The sequence below is a fragment of the Suricata suricatta genome, chromosome 11, assembly GCF_006229205.1.
Source record: "Suricata suricatta isolate VVHF042 chromosome 11, meerkat_22Aug2017_6uvM2_HiC, whole genome shotgun sequence".
NCBI classification, from domain to species: domain Eukaryota; kingdom Metazoa; phylum Chordata; class Mammalia; order Carnivora; family Herpestidae; genus Suricata; species Suricata suricatta.
Window position 1 is genome coordinate 88,092,116 of NC_043710.1, and position 26,967 is coordinate 88,119,082.

Genomic DNA, 26,967 nt, shown 5'->3' on the forward strand with positions numbered 1-26,967 from the left:
TCCTCCTTCAGGTAGAGGGACAAGTAATGTCTCTTACAAACCAGGATACTGTTGAGAGTGCAAGGTGGCGCTCAATAATTGCACCATGACAACAGGCTTAAGCCAGGACTGTTGTAGGCAACCGGGACTACAGTCACCTTAGTTTTGGGTCACTCCGCCTTCAGAGTCGGGGGCACTGGGAGCCGGGAGTTCCCACTCCCAGTTGATGGCTGGAGCAAGTGGCCACGGCAGGATGCGGAGCATTGGCCCTGGCAGGAAGGGCGATAGGGTCGGGGGTGGGGGGACAGGGGTCCTAGAGGTGACAGGGCTGGAAGGGCTCAAAGCTGGGCTCCAGGCTGTGGCCATATGGTGGCTCTGGGGAGCTGCAGCTAACCCGACTCTACCCCACCGAGTGGGGCTTAAGTAGTAGACTGAACAAAACAAATGGGCCCCAGAGGGGAGGTGTGGGGCAGCCGGGGAGATGCTTTCCCGCCCTGTGAGTCCCTGCTCCGGGTCAGCCTGAGAACAGGCCTGCCTTTGGGCACTTGAACCCTTTGCGTGTAAGCCAGAGACATTCTTAGAAAATGCACAAATGCTCTCCCACATAATGTTTTGTAAGTCCAGGGGATTCGTGGATTCCACATTATCTTAGGAAATGAGGTTCTCCCTTTCTCTCTCTCTCCCTCCCTCCCCTTCCATTTCCCTCTCCCCATCGTATACACACACTCACAGAACTGTATTGAGAATTCACAATACCATAAAATTCACCTAATTAAAGTGTGCAATTCAATGGGGTATCTTTTGCATATTCCCAGAATTGGACAACCATAACAGTGAGTTCTAGAACATTTTCAACACTCCAAAAAGAACACCCTCAACCCTAAGTCACCACCCCCAAAACCTCCTTTCTACCCAGCCCAACCGCTAATCTAATCTATGTTCTGTCTCTAAAGATTGGTAAATGGAATTATATCCTGTCCTTTTTAACTTGTTTCTTTCACTTAATGTAATTTTTAATTTCTTTTTGAAAGAGAGAAAGACAGAGAGACAGAGAGACGGGGGGGAGGGGGAAACACAATTGCAAGCAGGCTCTGTGCCATCAGCGCAGAGCCCTATGTGGGGCTTGATCCTACAACCTCAAGATCACAACTTGAGCTGAGATCAAGAGTCCAATGCTCAACAGACCCAGGCGCCCCTCAAGGTAACGTTTTCAAGGCTCAACCTGCTGTAGCATGTTAAAAGTACTCGATTTCCTTTTCTTGCTGAATATTCCCTTATAAGCATAGACCAAATTTTGTTTATTCATTCATCAGTTGATGGACACTTGGGTTATTTTCACTTTTTGACTTTTATGCATAATGCTTCTTTGAATATCTGTGTGTAAGTTTTTGTATGGACATTATGCCTTCATTTCTCTCAGGTGTATATCTAGGAGTGCAATTGCTGGTCAAATGGTAACACTATATATTGCCTTTGGGAAACTGCCAGACTATTTCCCAAAGAGGTTGCACCATTTTATAATACTGTCAGAAGTGTTGGGGGGGGGGGTTAGTTTTTCCATGTCTTTGGCAACACTTATAATTTTTGGTCGCTTTTAATTCAAGATAGCCTAGTGGACATCTCTTTGTGGTTTTGATGTGAATTTTTATGATTGCTGATCATGCTGAGAATCTTATTATGTTCTTATTAACCTTTGTATATCTCCTTTGGAAAAATGTCTATTCAAATTGCTTGCTCATTTTTATTTTTATTTATTTTTTATTTTTTTAATATATATATATATACATATATATATATATCTTTTTTTTTTGAGAGAGAGAGAAAGACAGACAGACAGCATGAGCAGTTGAGGGTCAGAGAGAGAGGGAGACACAGAATCTGAAGACAGGCTCCAGGCTCTGAGCTAGCTGTCAGTACAGAGCCTGATGCGGAGCTCGAACCTGAGAATGGTGAGATCATGACCTGAACTGAAGTTGGATGCTTAGCCAACTGAGCCACCCAGGCACCCCTGCTTGCTCATTTTTAAAGTGGAAGTTTATTTTTTTTAATCAGATAAATGATTTGCAAAACTTTTACCTCCTTCTGTGGGTTGTCTTTTCCCTTTCTTGATAGCATCCCTTGAGGTGCAAAAGTTTTTGATTTTGATGACATCCAATTTATCTATTTTCCTTTTTTGTTACTTGTACTTTTGGTGTCATACCTAAGAAACCATTGTCTAACCCGAGATCACAAAGATTTATGCCCATGTTTTCTTCTAAGCGCTTTCCAATTTTAAGGCTTATATTTAGGTCTTTGATCCATTTTGAGTTAATTTTTGTATATGGTGTGAGGTAGAGATCCAACTTCATTCTTCTGCATGCAGACATCCAGCTGTCCAGCACTGTTTTTTGAAAAGCTCCCTTCCTCACTCTGTCTTCCTTTGCCTCTCCTTCTGCCCACATCCCCACTCTTGAGCAAGGAATGTGTGGTCATTGACCCTGGCCAGGTCCCTTATGTCTTAAAATCTTAGTTTTCTCCCTTCTAAAAATGTGTAAGATGGGTGTCTCTGCAACTACTGTGTCAAAGAACATGGTGTGAGGAGTAAACAAGAGGATGGAGGAGGCTGTGGAACAAATTTCATGAGCACCTATTATCAGGTGCCGAACACTGTGTTTGATGAAACAGAAAGAGCTCTGCTTTCTCTGTCACATCTGCTCCTTAGGATTTTATATTATGCACACCCCTGACAACTTGGCCCCTTACATTTTTAACTATTTTGTACCCTCCCTCAGCAATAGGACATCCTTTTATGCTCCGTCTTGAGACAGTCAAGCATGAGGTCAAGGTTAAGCAGTCTTTTGCTTTTTTGTTGAGATTGTTCTAGGCTCAGGGGGACTTCGGTGGGCTGAAACATCTCTTTTATAAATAAGAGGGTTACACTTTATTCAGAGAGGCATGGAGAAGTAAACAGTTCAGGCAGAGGCACCTTCTTTTATGAAGTCTGGGGATTCCTGGGGCTAAGATTCCTCTATTTACCTTTTCTCACTCTTCTTTCCCTTCACCACTCCATCATTCAATTAATTAGTCAGGCCATTTCCATCACTTGCTATGAATTATTCAAATACAGCTTATGGTCTAGTGGGGGATCTGAAATTCTCTGGACCTCTGGACTTGTGGTGGATTGGGAAGGAGAGATACAAGGGTGCGCCTCCCATGTTCCTTGTTTGTTTCTAAGAAGGTGATCTGGAACTTCCCTGTTTCTGACTGAGGAGGTCTGTACAAAGACGCAAGGTTGAAAATGGGCATTGGGTCAAGCACTGGCCTCACCACTTTCTATTAGCCATGGGCTTTGGCCAAACCACTTCATCTCCTCGAGTCTCAGTTTCCTGATCTGTAAAATGAGGATAATGTGATTAATTTCCTCCCAAGTAGTTGTGAGGATTGACAAAACATTGTCTATAAAACACTTGGATCATAATTTGAATAGAGTAAATGTTTCAGTTAATGGTGGGTAATATTATTTTCTGGTTTTCTGTTCTTTATCTGTCTGGATTTCTTGTGACCTTCCATCTATCTCTGATACAATATTACTTCTCTGGAAGATCTGATAGGAGGCTCCACACTGAAGCTAGGATTACAGAGGATAGGGTGGGGGCTGGAATGAGAACTTGGAGGAAGTGAGGAAGGAAGGGAAGAACTCACCTTTGGGAAAGGATCTTCTTTCAAAGTAAAAAGCTGACTGATATCTCCTAACTGGCATTGTCTCTTAGCAGTCCTTCAAAAGCAGGTATGATATCACTTCTAGACCCTTCCAATGATGAAGGGCAAGTGATTGGTTGTAGTCTTAGCTGAACTTGGCCTCTATGTTGGCCTCTAGGTCTTGATGAGACTTGGGGGCAGGGCTGCAAGTAGCCCATATGGTGTCTCCCTGTGAATTTCAAGAGGGTGAATTTCAACCCTCTTCTAGTCCAGTGCAACCTAAGCCACATTCAGCCCTTAATTGGCGCCCTTTTGCAGTGCACACGCTGCACATTAGTAGTTGCCCTACTCAGAGGATAGAGGGAAGCCAGCTTTAACACTTCCAACGGTATTTGTGAGCTCCCAAATCTGCGAGTTTCAACCACAGCATCGTGCTGTAGGAGTCACTTATGAGAGGGGAGAAAGAACATGACAGCTACGTAATCATTGAAGCTGCTTGAAGAGAGTTACTCAAGGGCAAGGAATGAGGGTGTTTCTGACACACTGAATTCTAGGGAAAAAGCCAGTTATGCCTAGAGCCCCCAACCTGTACCCCACAGGATAGTTTCTGATCTCAACACTCTAGTAGCTGTAAGTGGGGCTGATTTCTGGTTGGGGGATGATGGGGGTGGGTTCTTGCCTCAAAAAGTCAATGAATAACCTGGCGGTTACAACTTGATGCAGTTTTGTGAGAAATGTTGAACAAGTGGACCCAACTAAGCTGTGTCTAAATTTCTGACCCACAGAAACCATGATATAATAAACGTCTGTTGCCTTTAGCCACTGCAGTTGTACTACATTATTCCTTCCTCAGTTAAAAAAAATTTTTTACATGTTTATTTTTCAGAGACAGAGAGACAGAGTGTGATCAGAAGAAGGACATAGAGAGAAGTAGACACAAAATCTGAAGCAGGCTCCAGGCTCTGAGCTAGCAGCACAGAGCCTAATGTGGGGCTCAAACCCACGATCCACAAGATCATGATCTGAGCTGAAGTTGGACATTCAACCGACTAAGCCACCCAGGCAACCCCTTCCTCAGTTTTTTATATGGTAGCTTTCTCTATTTTCTTGAAATGGTGACTAAAGCCTGCCCTTTCAGGAAAGAAAGGAAACACACTATTACCCACTGCACACCTCCTTCTCATCATGCCTCTTCTGATACTAGCTCTGTCCACCATCAGTGTGTGCAGTATAATGCCACTTCATCCTGAGATGCCACCACTCTAGCCCTCCCCTCTGGCATATGCACCTTTTGGAGTAAGCTGGTCCCTCTCTGATGCTTGTTCTCACATTGTTTGCCAGGGATGATTCTGCAGAAGGCTCAGTGCATGGTGGTCTCTTTCTGCCTCTTCTCTTGTGATGGGCAGACATGAAGACGACTAACAAAGATCTCTATCTTTTGGTATCCACATTCCTGTATAGTTCCCTCCTCCTGAGTGTGAGCAGAAACTGTGACCTAACCTCTAACAAAAAGAACGCAGTAAAGGTGATGTCACTCCCCTGTTTACATTGCATAAGATGATAACTTTCCTCTTGCTTGCTCCCTCTACTGACTTCTTGGCTTGCATGGATGCAACAGGCCATGGTAAGGAGACTCACTTGACAAGGAACTGTGGGCTGCCTCAGACCAACATCCTGCAGTGAGGAATTGAACCCTTCCAACAATCATTTTTGGAAGTGAATCCTTCCCCACTTGAGCTTCAGATGAGACCCTAATCCAGACCAACAACTTGATGCAGTTTTGTGAGAAATGTTGAACAAGTGGACCCAACTAAGCTGTGTCTAAATTTCTGACCCACAGAAACCATGATATAATAAACGTCTGTTGCCTTTAGCCACTGCAGTTGTACTCATTGGTTATGCAGCAGTAGATAATTAATACATCTCTCAATGTAGTCTTTTCTGATGCTATGTCATTCTGTCGAAAAGGATCTTCTCATATAATGGAGTATATTCTCAGATTCTTTTTTTTTATGTTTTTTTTAAGAGGGGGAGAGAGGGAGAAAGGGTGAGTGAGGGAGTTACAGAGAGAAGGAGAGAGAGAATCCTAAGCAAGGGCTTGATCTCACAACCATGAAATCATGACCTAGGCCAAAATCAAGAGTTGGACACTCAACTCACTGAGTTACCCAGGCACCCTGAGTATATTCTCAGATTCTAATGGCTATAATCACTATCTGTTACAAGCTGCAGAAATCTACATCTTAGCCTAAGAGCACCTGTCTGAGCGAGCTTGTCCTAGCTGAGCTTCTCACCTATCCCAGAAAATGTGGCCATCTGGACACCCCTAACATAAGAGATGACAGGAAGTGACACCTGGCAGTGGGGAGACAGTAAAGGACAAGAGAACACACATCTCCCAATTGTTGATGCCCCTACTCACAGTAGGAACTATTCTTTACTAGCCCCATAGTCTCTAGCCTGTAGATTTACAGTTAGTAGTTACTCAGTAAGTGTTTGCCAATTTGTTTGATCCAATTCCTGATGAAGAAGTGCCAGGCCCCATCAAGGACACTGATTACCCAAATCTTAGGATGGTTCCTCCGGCACATAGGGCAGGGGCAATGTGGGACTTTGAAGAGGATTCATGGTACTGCAGATGTAGACAGAGGAGTCTGGGCAAGAGAATCCAGCGAGAAACTACCCAAGTAAGCATCCAAACCTATGAGGAAAAATCTTTCTTGTCTGTCTAAAGCTTTCATGAATCTTCACCTTGACCCAAAGGCTAGAGGTAAACACCAGAGTGGTTTTGAAGACACATTTCACTGATTTCCTTGGGGTCCTCCCCTCTCCTTGGAAGAAGATAAGTAGAAATTGGACTTGGGGGATTGGAAATCTCAGCGGGTGGGCTGTGAGATTCCGGTCATATTGGTAAACATTTCCAATTCCTTCCTCAAAAATTAGAATTGGATGGAAGAAATCTTAGAAATCCAGGAGTCCAACAATCTTATTACATCCTGAAGGGGTGAACGGACTCACCCAAGGTCATATAGCTTGTTGGCTGGAAGCCTGGTCTAGAACCTGGTGCCCTCTTCATATCACTCCTGTGTTGCTCTGCCTCTTGAATGGGGCAATTTAGAACCCTGGGAGCCAGGACATTATAGCAACCACAGCCAGGGACTTCCCACAGTCGGGTGAAGCCCAGCTGAGAACAAATATGGGAGTGCCTGGGACAGTGGCCCATCTTCCTGCCTTCCCTGGAGCTGCAGGAGTTGGGAGTTCATCAAGCGGCATGAAGCATCTTGTTCATATTTTCTCAGTTGGGCGGTCCTGGCAACAGCTCTTCATTTCCTGCAAGGGAATGAGTTTTTAATCTCTGAGCTCAGCCTCACTTAGGGGTGGATGGGTTGGGGGTTGGGGACAGGAAAACTGAATCCTCAAAAAGTAAGCCCTCTCCCTGTCCTGGGGCACTCGGATGAGCTGGTGGTGCTGGCAGTTGCAAACAAGGGGCCTGGGCTCTGGGCAGAAACCCTGGAGGAGCACAGGCAGTGCAGGGTCAGTCCCCTGAGACCTTCTTCCCAGCCATGGGCTCACAATAAAGAGCCTAGGTCTTTCCTCTTCCATTGAGACTAGCTGGAGGTTCAAAGTCATTTTCTCCACCCTGGGCATGCTCCATGTTGGATCTCATTTCACAGAGTATCCCTTCTGGCAAGCCTCCTTGACCCTCCCCAGTCTGGATTAGGTGCACCTCCTAAATACTTCCATAGCACCCCATGCCGCACCCTATTCCTACCTCTGTCTCTATTACCAAGGCCTGCTCGCTTGTCTGCATTCACCCACTGGCCAGATCCTAATGGCGAGACACCCCTGTAAGACAATAAGAACAATGGGATTGAGCAGGGAGAAGCTGATCCCATTACCACAGGGCCCTTCTTTCCCCACATTTGGCCAGCCCCTGGGAGGAAGCATGACCTTGATTGGGGCGTTTCCTGGAGAGGCCACCAGTGCCCCCCATTCCCAGCAGCTGGGGGTTGTGGGTCTGTCAGCTTTGAACAGAGGACGTGGGCTGAGCGCCAGAGTGTTACCTTGAAGACAGAAACTTTTTCATTGCCATCTATGTTGCCACAGATGTTACCTGACACTTAAGGGCCATTCCACACATACTTGAATATGTAAGTGAAAGATAGCATTTTGACCTTTTCTTCTCTGGGCTACAAATGCCAGAGCCTTCAAACATTCTTCCTGAAACATGATTTCCATTGCTTGCACCATCCTGGTGTCTACTTGGAGTAGATCTCTTAGTGTGACCCCCAGAGCTTACAGCAAGACTCCTGGGTGGCCTGACCCACGGAGTAGAGCTGCATTAGCACTCTCTGTAGGCTAGATGCTGCTCTTCTCTCTGGAACACAACCTGAGATTTTTAGAAGGAGCCTCCTGTGGTTCCCACAACCTACTAAAACCCAGAAGTTCTTCTTCCCAAACATGTTCTGCTGGCTTCCCTCTCTCCTCTTATAAAGTTCTGTGATGTGTGTGTGTGTGTGTGTGTGTGTGTGTGTGTGTGTTATGTATATGTGTGGTGTGTGTATATGTGATGTGTGTGTGTGTGTGTGTGGTATGTGTAAGTGGTGTGTACGTGTGGTATGTGTCTGTGGCATGTGTGTGGTGTATGTGTGGTGTGTGGGGAGGGGTAGTGTGTATGTGGTAGTGGTATGTATGGGGGTGGGGTGTGTGTGTGTGTGTGTGTGTGTGTGTGTGTGTGTGTGTGGTATAGTGGGGGGGATGTATGTGTATGTGTGTAAGAGTAAGAGAGAGATCCGAGTGCATTTATTCTTATTAAATTTTATCTTGCCTTATTTGCCCTCTAGGTCCAACCTACTGAAATCTGGATTTTCTTTCTTTTTCTTATTATAATTTTTTAAAATTTATTTTTGACAGAGAGGGAGAGACAGTGTATGAGCAGAGGAAGGGCAGAGAGAAAGGGAGACACAGAATCTGATGCAGGCTCCAGGCTCTGAGCTGTCAGCACTGAGCCTGATGCAGGGTTTGAACTCGTGAACACTGAGATCATGACCTAACCTGAAGTCGGACACTCAACTGACCGAGTCATGCAGGTGCCCCTGGATTTTCTTGACCAAGGACTTTTCGGTTGTTCTCAGCCTCATCTAAGAATCTCTGACTCTCTCCAAAATAGCCAACATATACTGTGTATTCAGCATGTGCTAGCATAAATCTAATCACTTGATATGGAAATTTCTCTCTTTAGTCCTCACAACAACCTAGGAGGTAGGCGCTCTTATTAATCCCATTTTACAGATAGAGCAACTGAGAATTAAAGAGACTAATTCCTTTTCCCAAGGTTACAAGAGTTAATACATTGTGCAAAAGGATTTAAACTCATCTATCTGATTCCAGCACATGCTTTTAATTACTACAGTAGATACTCCCTATGTCTTCATCCAAATCAATCATTAAAATTGTGGAAGGAAAGACACGGGGATAATACTATTGAAGTAATCAACATGAAGAAGCATATGTAAGTAGGTATCTCCCTGTGTCAGAGTGAAAATTCTATTATGTGAAGTGTGGTGACCTCGTCTGGCCCAGCTGTATCTTGCTACATATACCAGTTTGCACGGTACCCAGGAACCCCATGGAGAATAACTCAGACATTTACACATATGTCTGCATCCATCTGCAAACCTGAAAATGCAGGGAGGGAAAAGGGAGGCAAAGAAGGAAATGTCTCAAAGTCCATGCGTTGCCTGGGGCCTTTGGACGTGTGGTTCCCTTGATCTGGACAGCTCTTAACATTCCCAGCCTCCTCCTCTCAGCCTCATTCTCCCATAGCCCTTTGTCTAGCAGATCCTATTGTTCCTTCAGTCTCAGCTTCACTCTCACCGCCTCTAGAAAGCCTCCCCTGATTACCGAGATATGTTAGGCCCAGTAGGCGTGTGTTCCTGAAGTACCCTGCCCATCTCCTTCATCCTAGTACCCCTTGAAGTGACTCATATTTTTTCCTTTTGTTTAAAGTTCATTTATTTTGAGAGAGACAGAGAGAGAAGACATGTGCACAAGTGGAGGAGAGGCAGAGAGAGAGAGAGAGAGAGAGAATCCCAAGCAGGAGCCCAATGCAGGGCTGGATCTCATGAATTTTTAGGTCATGACCTGAACCAAAATCAAGAGTTGGACACTTAACTGACTGAGCCATCCAAGTGCCCCCAGTAACCCATTTTCTTGTCAGACCTCTGCTAGACTAAACGTTCCAGGAAGACAGGAGCCTCACCTGTTGTGTTCTCTACTCTGACCCTGCTCCTAGCCTTCAGGCTCCTAGCCTGACCCAGAGCAGGTGGTTAGAAAATCCAATGTGAAACAGATTTTGAAAACAGTAGGCGGAGGCAGAAGGAAGGAGGCGGCTTCCAAGTCTTTCTTAAGCCACCTTGCCTGCGGCGACTCATCATTTATGCCATCTCTCTCCAGCCTTCACCCTTATGCCCTTGCTTGGCTTTGCTTGACGTTCATTTGAATTGGTTTTCACCACCGACAGATGTTAATGGGAAGGGGGAACCTGCAGAGCTCAGGCCAGCACCCACCTGGGCATGGTCCTGCTTGTGGAAATGCAGCCGGAACTCTCTTCTGCTGTGGGATGTCTGGAGCTTTGTGCCTGCTGCTCTGCCAGCTCTGTCCAGCTGTGACTCTGAGATATGTTTTTATCTTCCAGAGTCAGTCAGCGTTGGAAGGGTATTAAAGATGACAGGCAGGTCACAGCCATGCACTGATGACTCTGAAAGTGAGCTTGGACCTTGGGAAGGAAGGATGTCACTGCTCTGAGGATAAAAGGGCACTTACCACTGCAACTCTACGTCTCCATGATGGGTCTTCTGTGATCACAGCGTCACAATGAGAGCCAAGCTCTCCCGCCGTCCTCGGGACCTGTCTCAATCCCCCCACTGGTAGGAACAGAAGAAGCCAGCTACTGATGTACATACCCATCAAAGGTCAAGACTTCTGGTGCCCTTACTGCTTTCAGAGTCCATTAGTGTTGACTATTTGCTGGGTGACATTGTGTGTTATATTATTTATCCTTACCTTATCATAGAGCAGGATCATTATCTCCACCTGCCAGTGACAAAACAAAAGCTCAAGGAGGCAATATGACCTTGCCAGTGGCAAATCCAGCCCAGCATCTGGGCCTCTAGATCTTTCTGAGGTCCTGTGCTCTTTCTGCTATGGCAGCTGCCAGCTTCAGGAAGGCATCCTTCACTACCCCAGGCCTTGGGGCCACTGGGCGTGGAATTTCTTTCCGACGGGGACGAAGTGGAGAAGCAAGGGCACTCTAAAGTGCATAACTGATCGGCGGGGGGAGGGGGGGCTGGCAGCTTCCTTCTTTGGCCACGTGAAAATTTTCCAAATATGGGGAGACATCTGTTGATGATGTGGGGATTGGGCCACTTCCACTCTGATCATTAGCTTGGCAGCGATGGAAAGTGAGTCCAGAAAGAGCCCTTGTGTATCATAAAGGAAATTTAAGCCGTATGGTTCTCATTCATTTACTCTTAAGTCATCAAAATGTTGGTTTTAAAGAGGCTTTTGATGTCCAACTTGCTTTCTGCTGGGTTTTTTTTTTTTATGGGGGAGATGTTGCAGAAAGAGAGGAAGTCACGATTCTCTAGCTGTAAATCGCTCAGTTTGGGGAAGGCTGGAGGTGAGCTGGTGCTCCGAATACTGGAAGAGTGGAGGAAGCTCCAGGCAGGAGTCTGCTTAGAAACCCAGACAGAGACATTTGTATTCATCTGAAACAAACCAAAAAAGTGTGCGTTGAACATGGTGATGAAGAAACCATGGTTTTGACACCATGTGACATGCTTGAAGCCACGTATGCCATGGGTACAGTCCCGGGACCAGGATTTGAATCTAGACCTCGTAACCTCTACTGTCTCTTGGAAAAGAAGGGAAGGCGTTCCTCAGGCAGGGAGAAAGGGAAAGAATTCTCCAGGTGGGAGATACAACCTCTAAGAAGACCCCAAAGAGAAAAGGGCATGGCCCATGTAAGAAACAGAAAAGGGCAACATGGTGAGTGTAGGGGCGGGGCTGGAAGGGCTGGTGAGGATGTTGGTGTCAAAGAAAGGGCGTGGTCTCTAAGCCAATGTCGGAAGGTAGTAAAAGCTCTCTAGGTGATCTTCTCATGCATTCAGGGCTCGAACCACTGGGACTAAGGCTGTGGCAGCTGAGGCAAGGAAAAGTGGACAGAGTTGACAACTACCTTGGGCTTCAATTTATAGGACTTGGAGTATTGCATAGCAGGGAGGGAAAGGGGAGATATTCTTGAGAATGAAGAAGCAACAGCAAGTGATGCTGTTGGGGAATTCCCAGGGGAGGGTCCAGGGACTTGGATTTTTAGGCAATAACTCAGTGCTGACACTTTCATTAACACCAGAGCTCCTTTCTGAGTATGTGAGTTCCCTGAGGATGTGCAGGCTTTGAAGCCAAGATCACTCTTGTCCTTGTAATCCAGTCTAAGTAATATACTCCCAGTATGACATAGTAAGTGTCACAACAGAGACATAAGTAAAATGCTGGAGGAGCCAAGAGAGTCGACTTGCTGGCTGTGTGGGGGCAAGTCAGGGAACTCTTCCCTCAGGAGGTGATGTGAGAGTTGTTCTTAAAGTATCAGTAAGTGGTTATCAGGTGAAGAAGAAAGAGGATGTCCCAGGCATGTAAGAGGGTACAGGATGGTGAAGGACCCGTTATGTCTGGAAAACAGCAGGCAGTTCAGAGTGACAGCAACATGGGCATATCTGAGAAAATAATCAGGAACAGACTAGAGGGATGGGTTGGGACGGGCTGAGAAGAGCTATGGAAGCAAAGGACTTGGACTGTATTCCCCTAACATGTAAATTCTTCTCCTCATAGGACTTGTCTCTTGCCTTTTGCTGGGGGCCTCTGAACATAGGAGAATCCTTGGGGCCAATAAGCCCTTAGAAGTTCACCTAAGCTCCTATAGCCTCACTGGGTCATCCATTGGTTGGTCCAGGAGCCTTAATTCTTTTTCCCTGCAGTTTCAACTTATTTTTCTAGATTCTCAAAGGAATGGAAACAGTCACCATTTGCTATAATGCAACTTGCCCACATTCTTAGGCAATCGCCAACAAAAAACATTTATTGGACACTCACTATGTGAAAGGTTCCGTGAAGATGGGAAGATTCTAATTCCCATCTTCTAATTCTTCTAATGTCTTCTAATTCTTGAACTAGAAGACATTCTTTGGCTCCAAGTTGCTCATATCTGGGGAGTAAGGAAAGAAAAAAGGAAACTAGAAACACAAGGCAATGTGTGCTAAGTGCCAAACAAAATTTTCCTCCAACTCCGCCTTAGGCAGACCTGAATTGTTCTCGGCCTGTGCTCCCATTATTCCCAGTCTGGACATGACTTCCATGTAGCGATTATCCCGTGATGGTGATGTTGTTTGTTTCCATTTTGTCTCCTCAGAAGACTGAGCTTAAGGCGGAACTGTGTGTCGTTCCTCTTTGTGTGAAGCCCTTGTCCCTACCTCAGTATCTAGCTTAAAACATGTGCTCAACAAATGCTTGATGGATTAGTAAATAAATGGTAGGCAGTGAGTTTCTTGTAGGGATTCAGAGGATATTAAAAAAAAAGTTTGACAAAGGCAGCAAAGCACCTACCATGTGCCTAACTTTCAGTGGTGACAAATGAGAACCAGAACGATGCAGTAGAAAGTGATAAGTCAGATTGAAGGAAGGTCTCCCATAACCAAACTCCAACTAATTTTTTCCAGGTTGCAACCATGGCCCCTAATGTGGGATGCAATGGATTCTGGGAAAATTGATGAGTGAATTGTTCTAATCTGTGGGTAAGTGCTGAGTCATGGAGATCCCAAATCCATCCGGGCACTCTCTTGGGTGCAGAAGCACCAGATGTTGCTCTGGTTTCTTTGGAGTTTCTTGGGATCCCACTCTCTCCATTAGAGACTATGCCCCCTTCTGTGTTGTCCCTTTCCCTCTTGCTCAAATTAAAACAGCTAATATTAGATGTTCCCTGATTACTCCTAGCTGGGTCTCATTAGCAGAATTAAAACAGTTGGAACCTCAGCTGGAGTAGGAGCAGCTTTCATTGGTCCTGGTCTGTTTTTCATCTCCACATTGTTGTTGATGTTGGCTGCCTCTTAAGAGCGTGGACCACAGGCTGTTGGCAGAGAGCCTGAACCAGTGGGTGAGGGGTGAAGGAACACATGTCCAAGGGAATGTGACCACCTTTGGTAGCAGGCACATGTCTTGCTCATAACACACCTCAATAGTACATAGGTATTCATTTTTTCATTTATATATTCATTCAACATCTATTGATTACTTACCATATACCAGGCTCTAAACTGTCCCCTATCCCAGGTTCTTAGGATATGAGGACATTTGATGAATGGTTCCTGCTGGCCAAGAACTGTCAAGTGGGCACAATAGGCAAGCATATGGCTACCAACCCACCAATCCATGTAGAGGTAGGTGCAAGGCACTGTGGCCGAATAACAACAGTAGAAACGATAATCTTTGAGTGTTGGGTTTCAGGTTCTGTCCAAGGATTTTACATAAGTCAATTCACTTAATTCTCACAATAACCCTGTGAGCAGAGAGAAGGACCAGATGACTTAGTGGAGGAAGGGAAGCAAAAGAAAGGCACATAAAAAGAGGGAGGGCTTTGAAGGTGAGTGGAATGGCATGTGCACAAATGGAGTCTGGAGATCTCTATACTTCCTCCTGCGATTCTTTTTCTCTGTCACAGAGAAGATGATTCCTACAAACATCTTACCGTCGGTCATACCTGTCGATCACGGGCTGGATTTCAAACATCTCCAGGGTGTTTTGATTTTACTGAACACAATCTTGAGCAGTAGCTGTGGTCTCCTGCTGGATTTGCACCTTATCTAATAGGACCATGGCTGGGAGCCTCTTAATCTACGTGCACCACTGTCCTCACTTGCTTCTTTCTGGCTCCTCTCCCTGCTCCCATAAGATCCCAGAAGTGTTCTCACTTTACGTCTAGAGCCTCTTAGGAGGGTTCTTTTCCTCCCACTAACATTTTAGTTAACTTCCTGATGTAACTGGTCACTGGGGCCTCTCTCATCTCCTTTTTTAGAGTCCCAGTTGTTCTGGGACTGTCCCTGAGCAGAATCAAGAACAAAAAGACTTCAACAAATATAAGATACATCCACAGGAGCAGCCATAGTCAGGGTCACCTGCACATGGCTCATGCTGGCCACCGCAGGGCTCAGCGTCTTCCTGCTATCGATCCGATGCCCAAATGGGATTTATGTGGAATCTGAACCAAAGGACTGATGTGAGACCCAAATCCTAGCAATGGAAAGTGAAAAAAGACATCATAGAGAGAGGGGAAATGACAGCACAATTTGGGTCACAGAGGAGAAACTTCTGGAACAACTGAGAAAAGTGATCCTGGAGAGACATCAAGGTTACAAATAGTGGCTTTTCCCATCTCGAGTCAAATGGCCTGAGGATCTCAGCACATCAGACCCTCACTGACACTTTTTAAGAAAAGTCTGCATGTCCTTTGTTCCAAGTCATCGAGAAATTCAAGCCTCAGCCTGGGACAGAGGATCAGGGATCTGAGGCCTGAATCTGGCAGAGAAAGGACAGGACAGTGCCTCTCAAGAACGCCAGCTTTCTTCTCGCCTTGTGTCTTGGCTCTGGATCATGATCCTCTCCAGCATACTTGAGGCCTACCGTCTTTTTTAATGGAAACAAGAGACTTGTAAATCCCCAAGCCAGACTCCCTTGGAAGCTCCTGGCTCAGCCCTGGCCTCCCGGGCTGCCTGCCATGGGGAGCGTCTCCCAGTCCGCTCTCCATCTCCCCCATCAGACTTCACACATTGACTTCTGATTCTGGTGAGGCAGCTTCTACCCATGTGGCTGGAGGCCTTGGGCCTGCTCTGGTCATGATAGTCGAGTGTCTTTGGAATGAGCTGTAGCTCTCAAATCCTTCCGAAGTTTCGGGTTGCTGGATCCAGAGATGCTGACCCAGCATCTTATAGCTTAGGCTTTGGAGAAGTCCCAGACAGCCATCAAACCAAGAAGAGTTCAGGTGAAATCCACCCACAGTTAGCTTACATGGAGGGCCCAGCACCCAGGGCCCTCCATTCCTCCTGTGGTGCCATCCCGCTGATCCCGCACCAGCTCCAGCCAACTGTCCGGGAGTCTGTCTCTCCTCCACTCTGAAGAGGGGGCTCCTGGCCCCTCCCCTCCCCTCTTCCTTTTCCAGTCAACCTTGTCCTTCGTCTAGAGGTCATGAGCAGAGACCTCCAGGTGCAGCAGTGCTGGGATAAGAGAAGTCAATCCCACACTGTCAGGCAGATCTGTCAAGAGGGCTTTAAGGCTTGTAATTAGGAGGGCCAGCTGGGCTCCTTCTTTAGTATCCCCGCTCCCCCCACCCCCAACCTAGCTGGTAACTTGACTTCTTAAGATGGAACCAAAAAGAAAAAAGGAAAAAAATAAAGAAAAATGACTAACCCTCTCCTCTTCCCTGTGTTCTAAAAATCGCCTTGTGCTAGGTCGGGGTCTGTGTTCTTGAATCCTAAGGTCTTGGGTCTTTCAGTGTCCTCAGGACTTGCAGGGAAAGTTTCTGCTGGAGGAAACGGATTCCTGGAAGCTGTCAGAGGAGGGACGTGTGTGTTATAGCAGGTCAGTTGTGGGGCTGGGGCTGGAGCCCAGACATCCATGCTGCAGCCTTTATTGGAGCCAACGGGTGTAAATATCCTGGGGGGCCAGCGAAGCCCTGGGGACTGGTCAGGCTCAGGCCCTAGCTTTCAGGGTGACCTTGGGCCCTCTTTTGGGTCTCAGTTTTGTCACAGGCATAGGAAAGTTACCTCTGCTTTGGAAGGTAGTCCCGAAAAGCAACTGCAAGAAAAGACGAGATTATTACTAGCAGCAATTTGTGTCAGAGGCAGAGAAGCCTTACAAGGATTTGGAGGAGGAGCCGCCTGAGCTGTTGTGATTTTAATAAGGAGAGGATGTTGGCCCTGGGGGACAAGCATGGCTGACAGAATGTTACTATGACACGGACGTGCAGAAAGTCATGGTGTCTGCCGCAGGTCCAGGCAGGTTCGTCCCAGCTCTGTTCCTTCCCAAAGATTCATTTCCTTTCTCAGGCCAGTTCAAAGGAAACTAGAATTTGTGGGCACAGAGTTCTAGAAAAGTGTTTCTTGACCGTTAGGGCAAATTTGAACCCCCTCTGGGAGGGGCGGATAGTCGGGAGCTTTCTCCACCCGCTTTTTCCTCTGCTGTGGCTCTCTGTCTGTACCTCCTGGGCCTTACTGTCTCCAGGTCTCACTCTGTGAGAACCTCCCCCCTTTAGGACCCAATTACTGGAACCTCCAGGGAAATTTAATTGAATATTTGTATTGACAACAGGAGCCAGGGTCCATGGCCCAGATTAGAGGAAGGTGGAGACAAGAGGAGAGCCTCATTGGCCTTTCATTCCGGATTAGAGACCTGTAATTGTTCTGAGAGCAGAGAGTGGAGCGGGGTTAATGGGTCTGAAGTTTGTTTTCTCCCTGAGCTGCCCCTCCCTCTTCCACTCTCCCTACCCAGCACGGCTTAGGGCCATCCACGGGGCATTCCAGGCCCTGGGGCCCCACAGGGTCTTGGGAGCTGGGGATGACCCGAACTCTGCCTAGCAGGTTCGCATGCGTGTGCAGGTCGCGTCGGGCAAGGCATGATGGAAGGCCCTTGGCCAGGTGTGTGTACCTCACACGTGAGAGAGGTGTCTCATCAGTGACTGCACCTGCCAGGCGGCTAAACTGGCCATGTGACTGTGTGATTTTACTGAGGCCTGAGAAATGCCATCTCTCTCTCCCCGGAAGATGAAAGATGCCATTCTGGTGAGCCATTCCTCATCTCCATCGTCCTCACAGCTGGACCTGCCGTGTCCTGATCCAGCTCACCCTTGGAGGAGTTGGAGCAGGGACCTAACGGGGCTCCAACTTTCTTTCAGAGCAAGATCTACGATAAATCCAAATTCTGGCATCCTCTGGTCCCGCCCTTCACCCTGAGGCCTTCATGAACATTACTGCTGGTTATCTGAGCATATCTGAGAGAGGCTGGGCAACTTGCCTCTGGGTCCCAGAGAGCAGCGTGCAGGGTCTTGGCAGGTGAGACAGACACTACCAGCCATGATTTGATAGCCGAGGACACTTAGGTCATATAAGTCACTGTCTTAAGGCCACACAGCACAAGGCAGAACTGGGATTTCAACCCATGTTCCAAAGTTCACGTTCCCCTTATGCCATATCAAGAAGCAGAATCAAGGGGTGACGGGGGGAAGCTTTGGGGCTAGGCCAGAGACCAGAAAATTTGGTCATTCTACTTCCTTTTCTGAAGAAAGATTGTGAAGGGAGGTGTGGAGTTCCTAGAGGTGACTCTCAATCACCAGCAGGGCCAAGATGGACACACCAATGTCCATTTTGAACCTCCCACCCCACTCCTCCATGTCTCACTCTGAGGTCTGGCCTGCACTGAGATATCTACAGCCATCATCACTGAGCACCTACTGTGTGCAGGCCCATGGTCCATACTTTATGTGGGTAACGTGTTTAGTCCTGTCACAGCCATGGGAAGGGGGCTCTTCACCTGATTCTAAGAGGGAAGCAGAAACATGACAATGTCCAGCTCCATTGCTACCTCACTGCCTCTCCAAGGGGGCCTATGCTATGGTCAGAGGGAGCGAGAAGGGTAGGGTCACCATTCTCTGGTCCCCAAGGGGTAGTATCACTCCCTTTAGCTCCTGGCAGCCCGGAGATCAGAAGAGACAAGGTTAGACCTGCTTTGGAGAGAGAGCAGCACCTCCGTCCTCAGGTGGCCCTCTGGGGCTGCCAAGAGCAGGGTTGACTGGCTGGCCAGGATCCTGGGCTGTGAGCTTCCTGGACAGACCCTAATAGGGGCTGAGTCTGTAGCATCTTGTAGCAGTCCCCAGGCATAGGGCTCTGGCAGTGGCCTTGGGGGTGGGGCACTTGGAGGGTGCAGGACGTGTGCAGCTCTTGTGTGTTACCAGACCTAGAATGGAGGTGACAATACACGGAGCCCCCAGTACATCATCTGAGGTTCCTTCACCTGACAGATGGTCGACCTGAATGTGAAATGACTGGTCTCCATTCTTTACCTCGCCCTGTGTGTTTCTGAGTGGGGTGAGGGTGGTTGGAGAAGATTGGAAAACGAGGAGACTGAGTAATGGACCCACACATGGGCCATGCAGCAGAGAGAGCTTAAACCCACTTGTGAGGCCAAGCGAGCGGGGGCGGGGTGGGGGGGGGCGGGGTACAGGGGCTGGCTCCCCTTGCAGGCAACAGTAGTGGGAAAATGCAGCTGTTTGTGTATAAACTAAAGCTTCTGAGGGTCCTGGAAACTTCCGATTCAGGGCCCACAGGCTTGGAGCAGACACCACTGTGGGGAGAAAAACCATGTGTGAGTGGTGACTGTGGGTCCCAACCGTTCTGCTTGCTGCCCCTTGCCCTCCTCCACCCTGCCGACCTGCCCTCCCCTCACCCCTGTCAGAGCCCAAACACAGCCCACCTGTCCTGGTGTCCCCAGTTCCTTCGCAAACACAGCCGGTCTGTAAGGGCCGAGGGGCGAGGCGCCCTGGAGCTGGGATTTGACTGTTCTCACGGTGCTGGGAAACCCTGCCTGAGGAGAGACACCTTCCAGAGCCCGGCCATCCACAGGGATACTCGGAGCAGACCCCTACCCTGAGGGCGGGGTGGGGCAGGAGTAAATGGGAAGTGAATTTAGATACAGGGCCAAGCCCACTGTTCAGAGTAGTTGGAAAACGGGAGCCAAGGGTAGAGGAGTCTGCGGAAGGCTGCAGTGGGGATGGGGGCCTTCAGGCCATTTGGGCAAGAACTGGTTATGTAAATAACATGCAAATTGGCCCCTTATTGTGTTTTAGTCAATAGCCAGGCATTTTTTATCTTTGACTGGAAGCTTTGGTCTCCGTAGGTCCCAGCAGGTCCCCAGGTGGGAGGGGGTTGTGAGCCTCAGTAAGAGAAGGATGGGAGGGGAGGAATCATCCCTTTCGTCTGCCCAGGAGCTGTCACACCGAAGGGGCTGCCAGGGGGGACTGGCGGCAGATAGACCCTGGGAGTCCCCCCTGGTGGGCCCTCTGACGGCAGGGTTGACATTTACAGGCTGGGTGTGTTGGGGGCTGGCGGGGAGGACGGGTCGTGCAAGCCTGATGAATGGGCCCTGGCAGGAGATCCTGCCACCCTGCGGTGGGTCGGGGGCCCAGGCTCTGCACTGCAAGGTCAGGCTGAGGGCGGAGGGAGCGCCTGGTAGCCCAAATGTCCACGGTGGGGGTGGCTAGGAAGGACTGGTGGTGTGATGTGAGTGTCAGGATGTTTCCCAGCTGAGAAAGGGGGAGGCAGGATGGGCAGGGAAGAACAGGTCCCTTGAGGGGAGGTGATTAAGCTACACTTTGGGGGTGGGAGGGACTTGGTCTGAGAAGACCATGTTAAGTTGTGTTTTCAGTCTTCCTAAAGGACCAATGTGCATGTATTTTGTGTAGATATCAGGGTGTCTGCTGGAGAGAGATGGGGTCTAAATGTAGTTTGTAGACAAAGCAGATATTGCTTTTCTTGTCAGGATCTTCTGTTCTACCTGAAACACAAACACACACACATGCTTGCTCACACTCACACACATAGACACACACACACACCTTCCTTTCATTAGAAAAGGAATCTGGTTTCCATGGAAACCTGGCCACATAACTGAAGTGTCTGAATTTTCATTCTTGAATGTCAAATAATGCCTCTCCTCCCACCTGTATTTCCAGTGTTCCAGAATGCAGTGCTTGAATTCTCTCCTGCTTGGTCCCAGAAAGTCCACACTTTCCTTTTAAGCAAGCTCACCTCCCCTTCTTTATGTCTGAGCATTGTGGGGTGGGAATGGGAGGGGCAGTTTGCCCATTCCTGCCTCGTGGTCACAAACCCAGGACCCAGTTGCCTGTCCTCAGGAGTAAGAGACTGCCACCAGTCCTACCAATGGCAATCCCATATCCCAGGGCATCCAGTGCTGGGGCCATCTGCGAGTCTGAGCTGGAAGGAGTTAGGAAGTGTGTGAAAGTTCTGGACGTTTGGGGGAACACAAAAGGGAGTAGTGGTCACTGTCTTCTCCCTTTCCAGTCCATTCCACAACCGGTGTCGTGTGAGCACCATCTCCCAGAAGTCCCTCGGGTGGATCTGCCCCGCTCTCTGGTGAGAACCTTGCTTCGTCAAGGTGAAGGCTCTCTGGGACAGTTCCGGGGTTGAGGCAACAATGTTGGGGCAGCGGCCTGCAGACAGCGGTCAAACCGGCCGCCTCCTCACGTCATAAAACCCCTTGCCACTTCCCCCAGGATACCTTGAGTTTGACCTCCGTGTGAGGAGCAAAGGCCTCTCTTTGTCCCCTAATAAACAGCCTCAGCCACTGCTGGCCCCCAGCTGTTCTGCAGCCCTTTGGGCCCCACCCCCACTCACCCTTGAGGCTCCTTCCCCCTGTGCAGTCTCATTAACTGGAGGCTTGGGGCCAAGGCAGGGTTCTTGCAGACCACCTTCCTCCTTATTAGCGCAATCATTTCTGTCTGGCGTGATGGCCTGAGCTTCTCCTGGAGGCCTGCCTGCATAGAGGCCCCTGTGAGGCCACTGGAAAGCACTGCCTTGTGTCCTCACAGTGACCAGGGCATTTCTCCCTTGCAGGGGCTGGGGAGGATTAGCTAGGTCTTCTCAGGGCCCATGGATGCAGCTACTGTTGGATCAGATCTAAAGTTGGTGGGTTTTTCAATACCTTCTCCCAAAAAGCTGGCACTGGCCTTTGTAAAGGGATTCCTTCCCTCATGGCATTTGCCCATGAGAGACCTGTAAACTCGGTTTGCCCAGGAGGTCTATTTCTCTGTGCGCACGGGTTCTGTTCCTTGCCACAGCTCTTTCCCTCCCTAAAATTCAGTGTAAAACCTGAGATGGGCGAGAAAATCTCACGAAGAGACTTGGAATGTTCTGTGCAGGTGGTGTTAAAAAGGTAACTGCAGGCCCAAAATGGCGTCACTTAGGCCAAGTCATCAAATTGGGGCTTAATACCCAAACTAATTGCAATTTCAATGTTCCCTAGCAGCGTACATCTTAACTGGTCAGTTAGGAATTTTCTGATCTGCACCAATGAAGTGCTGGTCTCACAGGGGCCTCTCCATCCCTCAAAGGAAGATGGGGTAATTTACCTACTAAGACTTTCCTGCCCTTCCCCCTAAGGAAGGGGAGACCCTTGCCTGGAACAATCCTTACTTTTCTCTTGCTGATAACTTTCTTGCCCCAGCCTCCTTTCTGTAAAAGCCTTCTGTTGTGTTTTTTGATTTTTGTTTTTAATTTTTAAAAAATGTTTTATTTATTTTATGAGAGAAAGAGTACAAGCCGGGGAGGGACAGAGAGAGGAGGAGAGAGAAAATCCCAAGCAGGCTCCCTACCCAGTGCAGAGCCCAATGTGGAGCTCGATCTCAAGACTGTGAGATCAGGACCTGATCTGAAATCAGGAGTAGGAGACTTAACCCACTGAGCCATCCAGGCACTCCTCCCAAGCCTTCCTAAATTCCCAGAACTCGAGGTGCTTGGTTAAGTTAGGCAAAGGCCTAATCATGAAGGGTTCTTACTGAAGAGGGAAGTTGTGGGGACCTGGGATACAGAGTCAGGGCCATGGGGAGGTCCTGTGGCCCTGTGTGGAGTAACTTCCTCAGAGAGTTAGTTTTTGCCTAAGTGCCTTGTCCCAGGGGCTCTTTCGGGAGCCAGACACTGGCCCTCAGTTTTGGGGGCTGTTAGTGCTGTGCTGGGCCAGGGCACATGGGAAGATGCAGCCAGTGGCTCTGAAGGCTGCCTCAGTGTGAGCCTCCCTGCTGTCTGTTCCTATTTGCTAACAGTCTGTGTTTTCTCCAGGCTTAGCCAAGATCCCGCCTCCGAGAAGCCCATCTTGTTCCTACCAAGACAGAATCCATGCCACCTCCTCACACATGGTTTTCACTGGCTCCTCTTTCCTAATTCTTCCCCCCCCCTCCTGTTTTATGTTATCCTTAGTCATTGGGCTGCCAGTTTTTGCTGTTATCTTTGAAGCCACTTGAGGGCAGAGAGCAAGGCTCACACGAGTTCTAGATTTCCTAGTCCAGGGCCCAGAACATGAGAAACTTGTAAAGATATGAGGGAGGGAGGGAGGTGGGGAGTAGCTTTTAGGCCTCAGGACCTCCCAGACAGGCCCTGGTATGTCTTGGTTCTTTGAGGCTCAGTTTTCCATCTGTAAAATGGGGATTATAATAATGGAACCCACCTGTGACAGATCAGCTAGGTTGTACTAGGAGTTCTCAGGGGCCCCCCTGGCCTTGATGGATGCCCAATAAATTTGGGCAGTGCGACCCCTCATTTTGACACCACAGGGGTTCTTGGATTTCCTGTCAGCTCACTGCATACAGATTTTGCCTTTCTACCATTTGCCATGTGGCTTCTTGATGCCATTGGTCATAAATGTAGCCAGCAATAGTTTGGGCCTAATTTTAGTCCCATTACCCCAGACAAGAGAAGTTACTCCAAGAAATTAGTCCTTGGTCCCTCTCTCCCACCACTCTCCAGCAGGGCCTAGAGGCAAAGCTGATTCTGTCCTGCCTGCTGAGGGGCGTCAGGGCAAAGTGAACAGGGTAAGGCTAATCTGGAAGGCTGGCCTCATGCCTCCCTTCCAACCTGCCTTTCACTGCCCACTGGACACTCTTCCTCCTTTCTTCTTCTCTCTTGCTTTCCTCTACTCTACTCCAAATCATCCACAGGCTTTGAATCTGTTGATGGACAAGGGACAGGCAGCAGGCGTGTGTTCATGACGGGAGGTGGGTGGGCCCAGAAGGAACATCCATTTCTCTCACTGACCACCCATCTCTGACCTGACTTCTGGTCTTGCTCCGAGTATGAGCTCAGGGGTTGTGCTGAGTGAAGAGAGGCTCCTTTGGACCCTATCGGTCATTCTGCCCTGGTCCTCCTAGCTCCGTCTCTAAGAGGCCCCCTGGAGTAAGGGTCTGGCTGAGATTCTTCTGTGAGTAGACCATTTCTGGGTCATGGCTAAATGTTATGTCTGCAGAACCCATTAATCCTCTGTGAGGGGACATCCTCAGTCCTTTGCTCAGAAAGAGGGCATTTTCTTAGTCCAGTGTCTTGGGTTTGTGGGCGTGCAGTACTGTGTCACCAAAGGTGGGACTAGATACATCATAGGGCTTTTTCTTTCCTTTCCTTAATCTCTGGACAAGCCCTGCAATCTCCCCAGGGTGGTGGAGATTCAGAGTAGCAGCAGCAGCACCTGGCACCCACCACCTGCCTGAGAGGTCCCCTTCTTTCCCTGGCCTCTTCTGTATCTGGTCTGCAACCTTCAACTGTAGTGGAAATGCCTTCAGATTTATATGGTGCTATTTACTGGCCCTCTGCCAATTAGTGACACTTTGAAATTCCCTTATATGATGCACTGCTGCTCTGACAATAAACAAGTCATTAGCTGGGTCGGAGGGCAGCCTCCAGCTGGATTTGATTCATTGTTTCTGAACCAACTCAAGAGGCTCATTAAGATGCAGGGTCCCCAGTCCAAGGCCCAGAAAACCCCAAAACCAGGGAGCAGATGGGGCTTCTGTGCACCTAGGCACTAGATCACTACGTCTTCTGTTTTCCCCTCGGATCCTCCCAGGGCTCATCACCCCACCACTGGGGTGGGACAATCCTCATCATCACTACAGCCTCTACCCTACCTTCCTAAGACACGCTCTGCAGGGAGTACCTGGAGGAGCAGGAGGGGGATGGGTGACAGAGCCTGGGTAGAAAGGAATAAGGGTCCTTTGGGGGTAATTTGGGATGAGGAAAATCTGGCAGACCCCTGAGTGAGAACCTGACCATTTCATCCAGTGTGTGTTCTTACCTTGCAACTACATGGGCTGTTGGACCTGGAGGGGGTCTTGGAGATCACCCAGGCTACCCTCTGCCTCCAGTTTACAGGTGCAGAATCTGATGCTCCAGAAAGCTGAAGTGACCTTCCCAAGCTCACCTGGCTCATGAGTGCCTGAGATCAGAGTCGAACCAGGTTAACTCTTGGTTGAAATCTCTACTTATGACCTACACTACCCCTTAGGAAAGGAATGGTAATTTGGACGAGAGCAGAGAAGTGTCCTATTCCATGGCCAGCACTCACTTCTGCCTTTCTCCTCCTCCAATCTCTCACCCCATCCTGGCTCATGGGATTCTGCATAGAGGAAAGGGTCATGTGAGGGGTGTCCACGGCTTTTGTATGTTTGAGTGGAAAAGCCAGCAACCTTTGGCAGAGCATTGTGCTAAGTGCTACAGGAGAAACAAAGATGAATTAGACAGTCTCGATCTGTTTGCAAAAGCTCATGAACTAGAATGCAGAACACAATGAAAACGTTGACAGTAGGGAAACACAAAGCTTAAAGCCTGAGTGGTAAGTTCCACAAGCTAAAGCCATGATGATGGTGCATGGAGGGTATCAGGTGGGATACAGGTGGGTGCTAGGAACTAAGGTTCTGATGCTGAAATGGGGGCAGGTGACATGATCTCTAGCTCATGATCTTCTAGTTCATTTTAGCAGGCAGCTAAAATGAAGACCTCCGCCAGAGCTGGGACCCTGGAAGAGATACATCTTCAGAGAAATCAGGATTAGAAAAATATCACTCATAAGTTTAAGGTAGGACAATGAAGGATTAGAAAAACATCTTCAGTGAGAAATAGAGGCTCCAGGCCCAAAGCATATGTAACTGGAGTGTCCTAATTTTCACTATTGGAATTCCCAAGCTGAGAAATTAAAATAAAAAAGAGTTCCAGACCAGTAAAACTCACGGGGTATCAACAGAAGAAAGTACAAGACTATTCCGGAAGAACGTGTTCCAGAGCAACAGCGTTCTCACAGCAACATATAGTCACCTTTGAAGTTGTACTAACAGTAAAACAAATTGCAAAAGACCTGAGGAAATGATATGTCACTAGGGAAAGTCAGAAACCATATCAAAATTGTTTAGCATTCTCATAACATAAAATAATATAGCAATCTGGAAGAAACTTTGAAACGTCTATGTTTAAGATAATTAAAAAGATGAGAAAGAAATATAAACCATGCAGGATAGGATATTTTGAAAGAGAACAGGGAAATTTGTAAAACAAGCAAACAAATAAATAATACTTTCTAGAAATGAAAAAGATAGTCATTGAAACAAAAGCTCGTGGGATGTGTCAAATAGCAGATTAGACAAAGCCAGACAGAGAATCAGTGAACTGAAAGATAGATCAGAGAAAATTATCCTAAATGCTGCACATAAAGATAGAAAATATTAAGGAAGCTAAAAAGAAGCTAATAAGCTCCAAACAACCCCTGCAAAGGGTTACAGAAGGAGAATTGAGAGGATGAGGGAATGGCAATATTCAATTTTCCAGAATTGATGGAAGACATTCACCCCTTAGATTTTAGAAATTTTAGGAGTTCTGGGGAAGACATATAAGAATAAATTCACACTCAGCTATGTGCCAGCTCAGTGACACTGGACTCAAAGAAGCACAAGCATTGCATTGAGGGATTAAGAGAAAGGAGGGCTTAATTTTGTGGAGGAATATCAAGGAAAGTTTATGGGTCACTGAGGATCCATGGCTGAGGAAGAGGCAGAGAATATGGTGAGGCTGACAAGGAGAGCTGGAAAACAGTAAAAAAAAAAAAATATGGGGTTCCAGCCTGTCTGACTAGTTTCTGAGCAGGTTTTAACCCATTTTGTTTTGAATAAAATTATCTAGATGCTGGATACCTGTTAACAAAAGGTTGTGGGGGTCCCTCCCTGCTCTGTGCCCTCATTCAAACCTAGTCTTTGTTCATCCTGTCTGGGTCCCCTGCTCTGTCTCTGAAGTCACCATGACTCCACGTGGTGCCACCCCCTCTCATCTTCCAGAGGCCACTCATAACCATAATGCCCTCTGAGACCTCTCCCTCCTTTTGGGACTGAACTGAAATTGGACTCTGAAACCTTCCTTCTGTCTACTTGGGGTCCTTGGGGCAAAAAAAGCCCCTGCTCTGAAGTGGACAGCAGGGGCTCGCCCCTGCATCTGTGACTTGTTAGCAGGGCCAGTGGCTTCAGAGGAACAACAGAAAAACCTGGCCATGGTAATTGGCTCATGAAAGCTGTGCGTTGCTGGAGGGGCAGGGAGGGTCTGTAGAGGAAGGGGAGAGGGCTTAATGGGAAGCAAATGCTGCAGAGGAGCCTGGTGCAGACCCTCCCCCAAT

The 26,967-nt window shown here is 48.0% G+C and overlaps 3 long non-coding RNA genes across 4 annotated transcripts; 1 reads left to right on the forward strand and 2 right to left on the reverse strand.

Moving 5' to 3' along the window:
* Positions 1-6,627: 6,627 nt before the first annotated feature.
* LOC115272154 lies at positions 6,628-10,945 on the reverse strand. Of its 2 annotated transcripts, none has more exons than XR_003900278.1 (3): positions 10,723-10,945; positions 7,430-7,503; positions 6,628-6,987 (listed from the first exon to the last, which is right to left on the reverse strand). It is a non-coding gene; the product is annotated as an uncharacterized LOC115272154 (long non-coding RNA). The 2 variants fall into 2 exon arrangements; XR_003900277.1 differs by having other exon boundaries at positions 10,483-10,945.
* A 61-nt stretch (positions 10,946-11,006) lies between these two features.
* LOC115271765 lies at positions 11,007-14,948 on the reverse strand. The gene is made up of 3 exons (XR_003900088.1): positions 14,468-14,948; positions 12,808-12,919; positions 11,007-11,426 (listed from the first exon to the last, which is right to left on the reverse strand). It is a non-coding gene; the product is annotated as an uncharacterized LOC115271765 (long non-coding RNA).
* Positions 13,448-16,321, forward strand: LOC115271766. The gene is made up of 3 exons (XR_003900089.1): positions 13,448-13,505; positions 14,041-14,147; positions 16,256-16,321. It is a non-coding gene; the product is annotated as an uncharacterized LOC115271766 (long non-coding RNA).
* Positions 16,322-26,967: the final 10,646 nt, after the last annotated feature.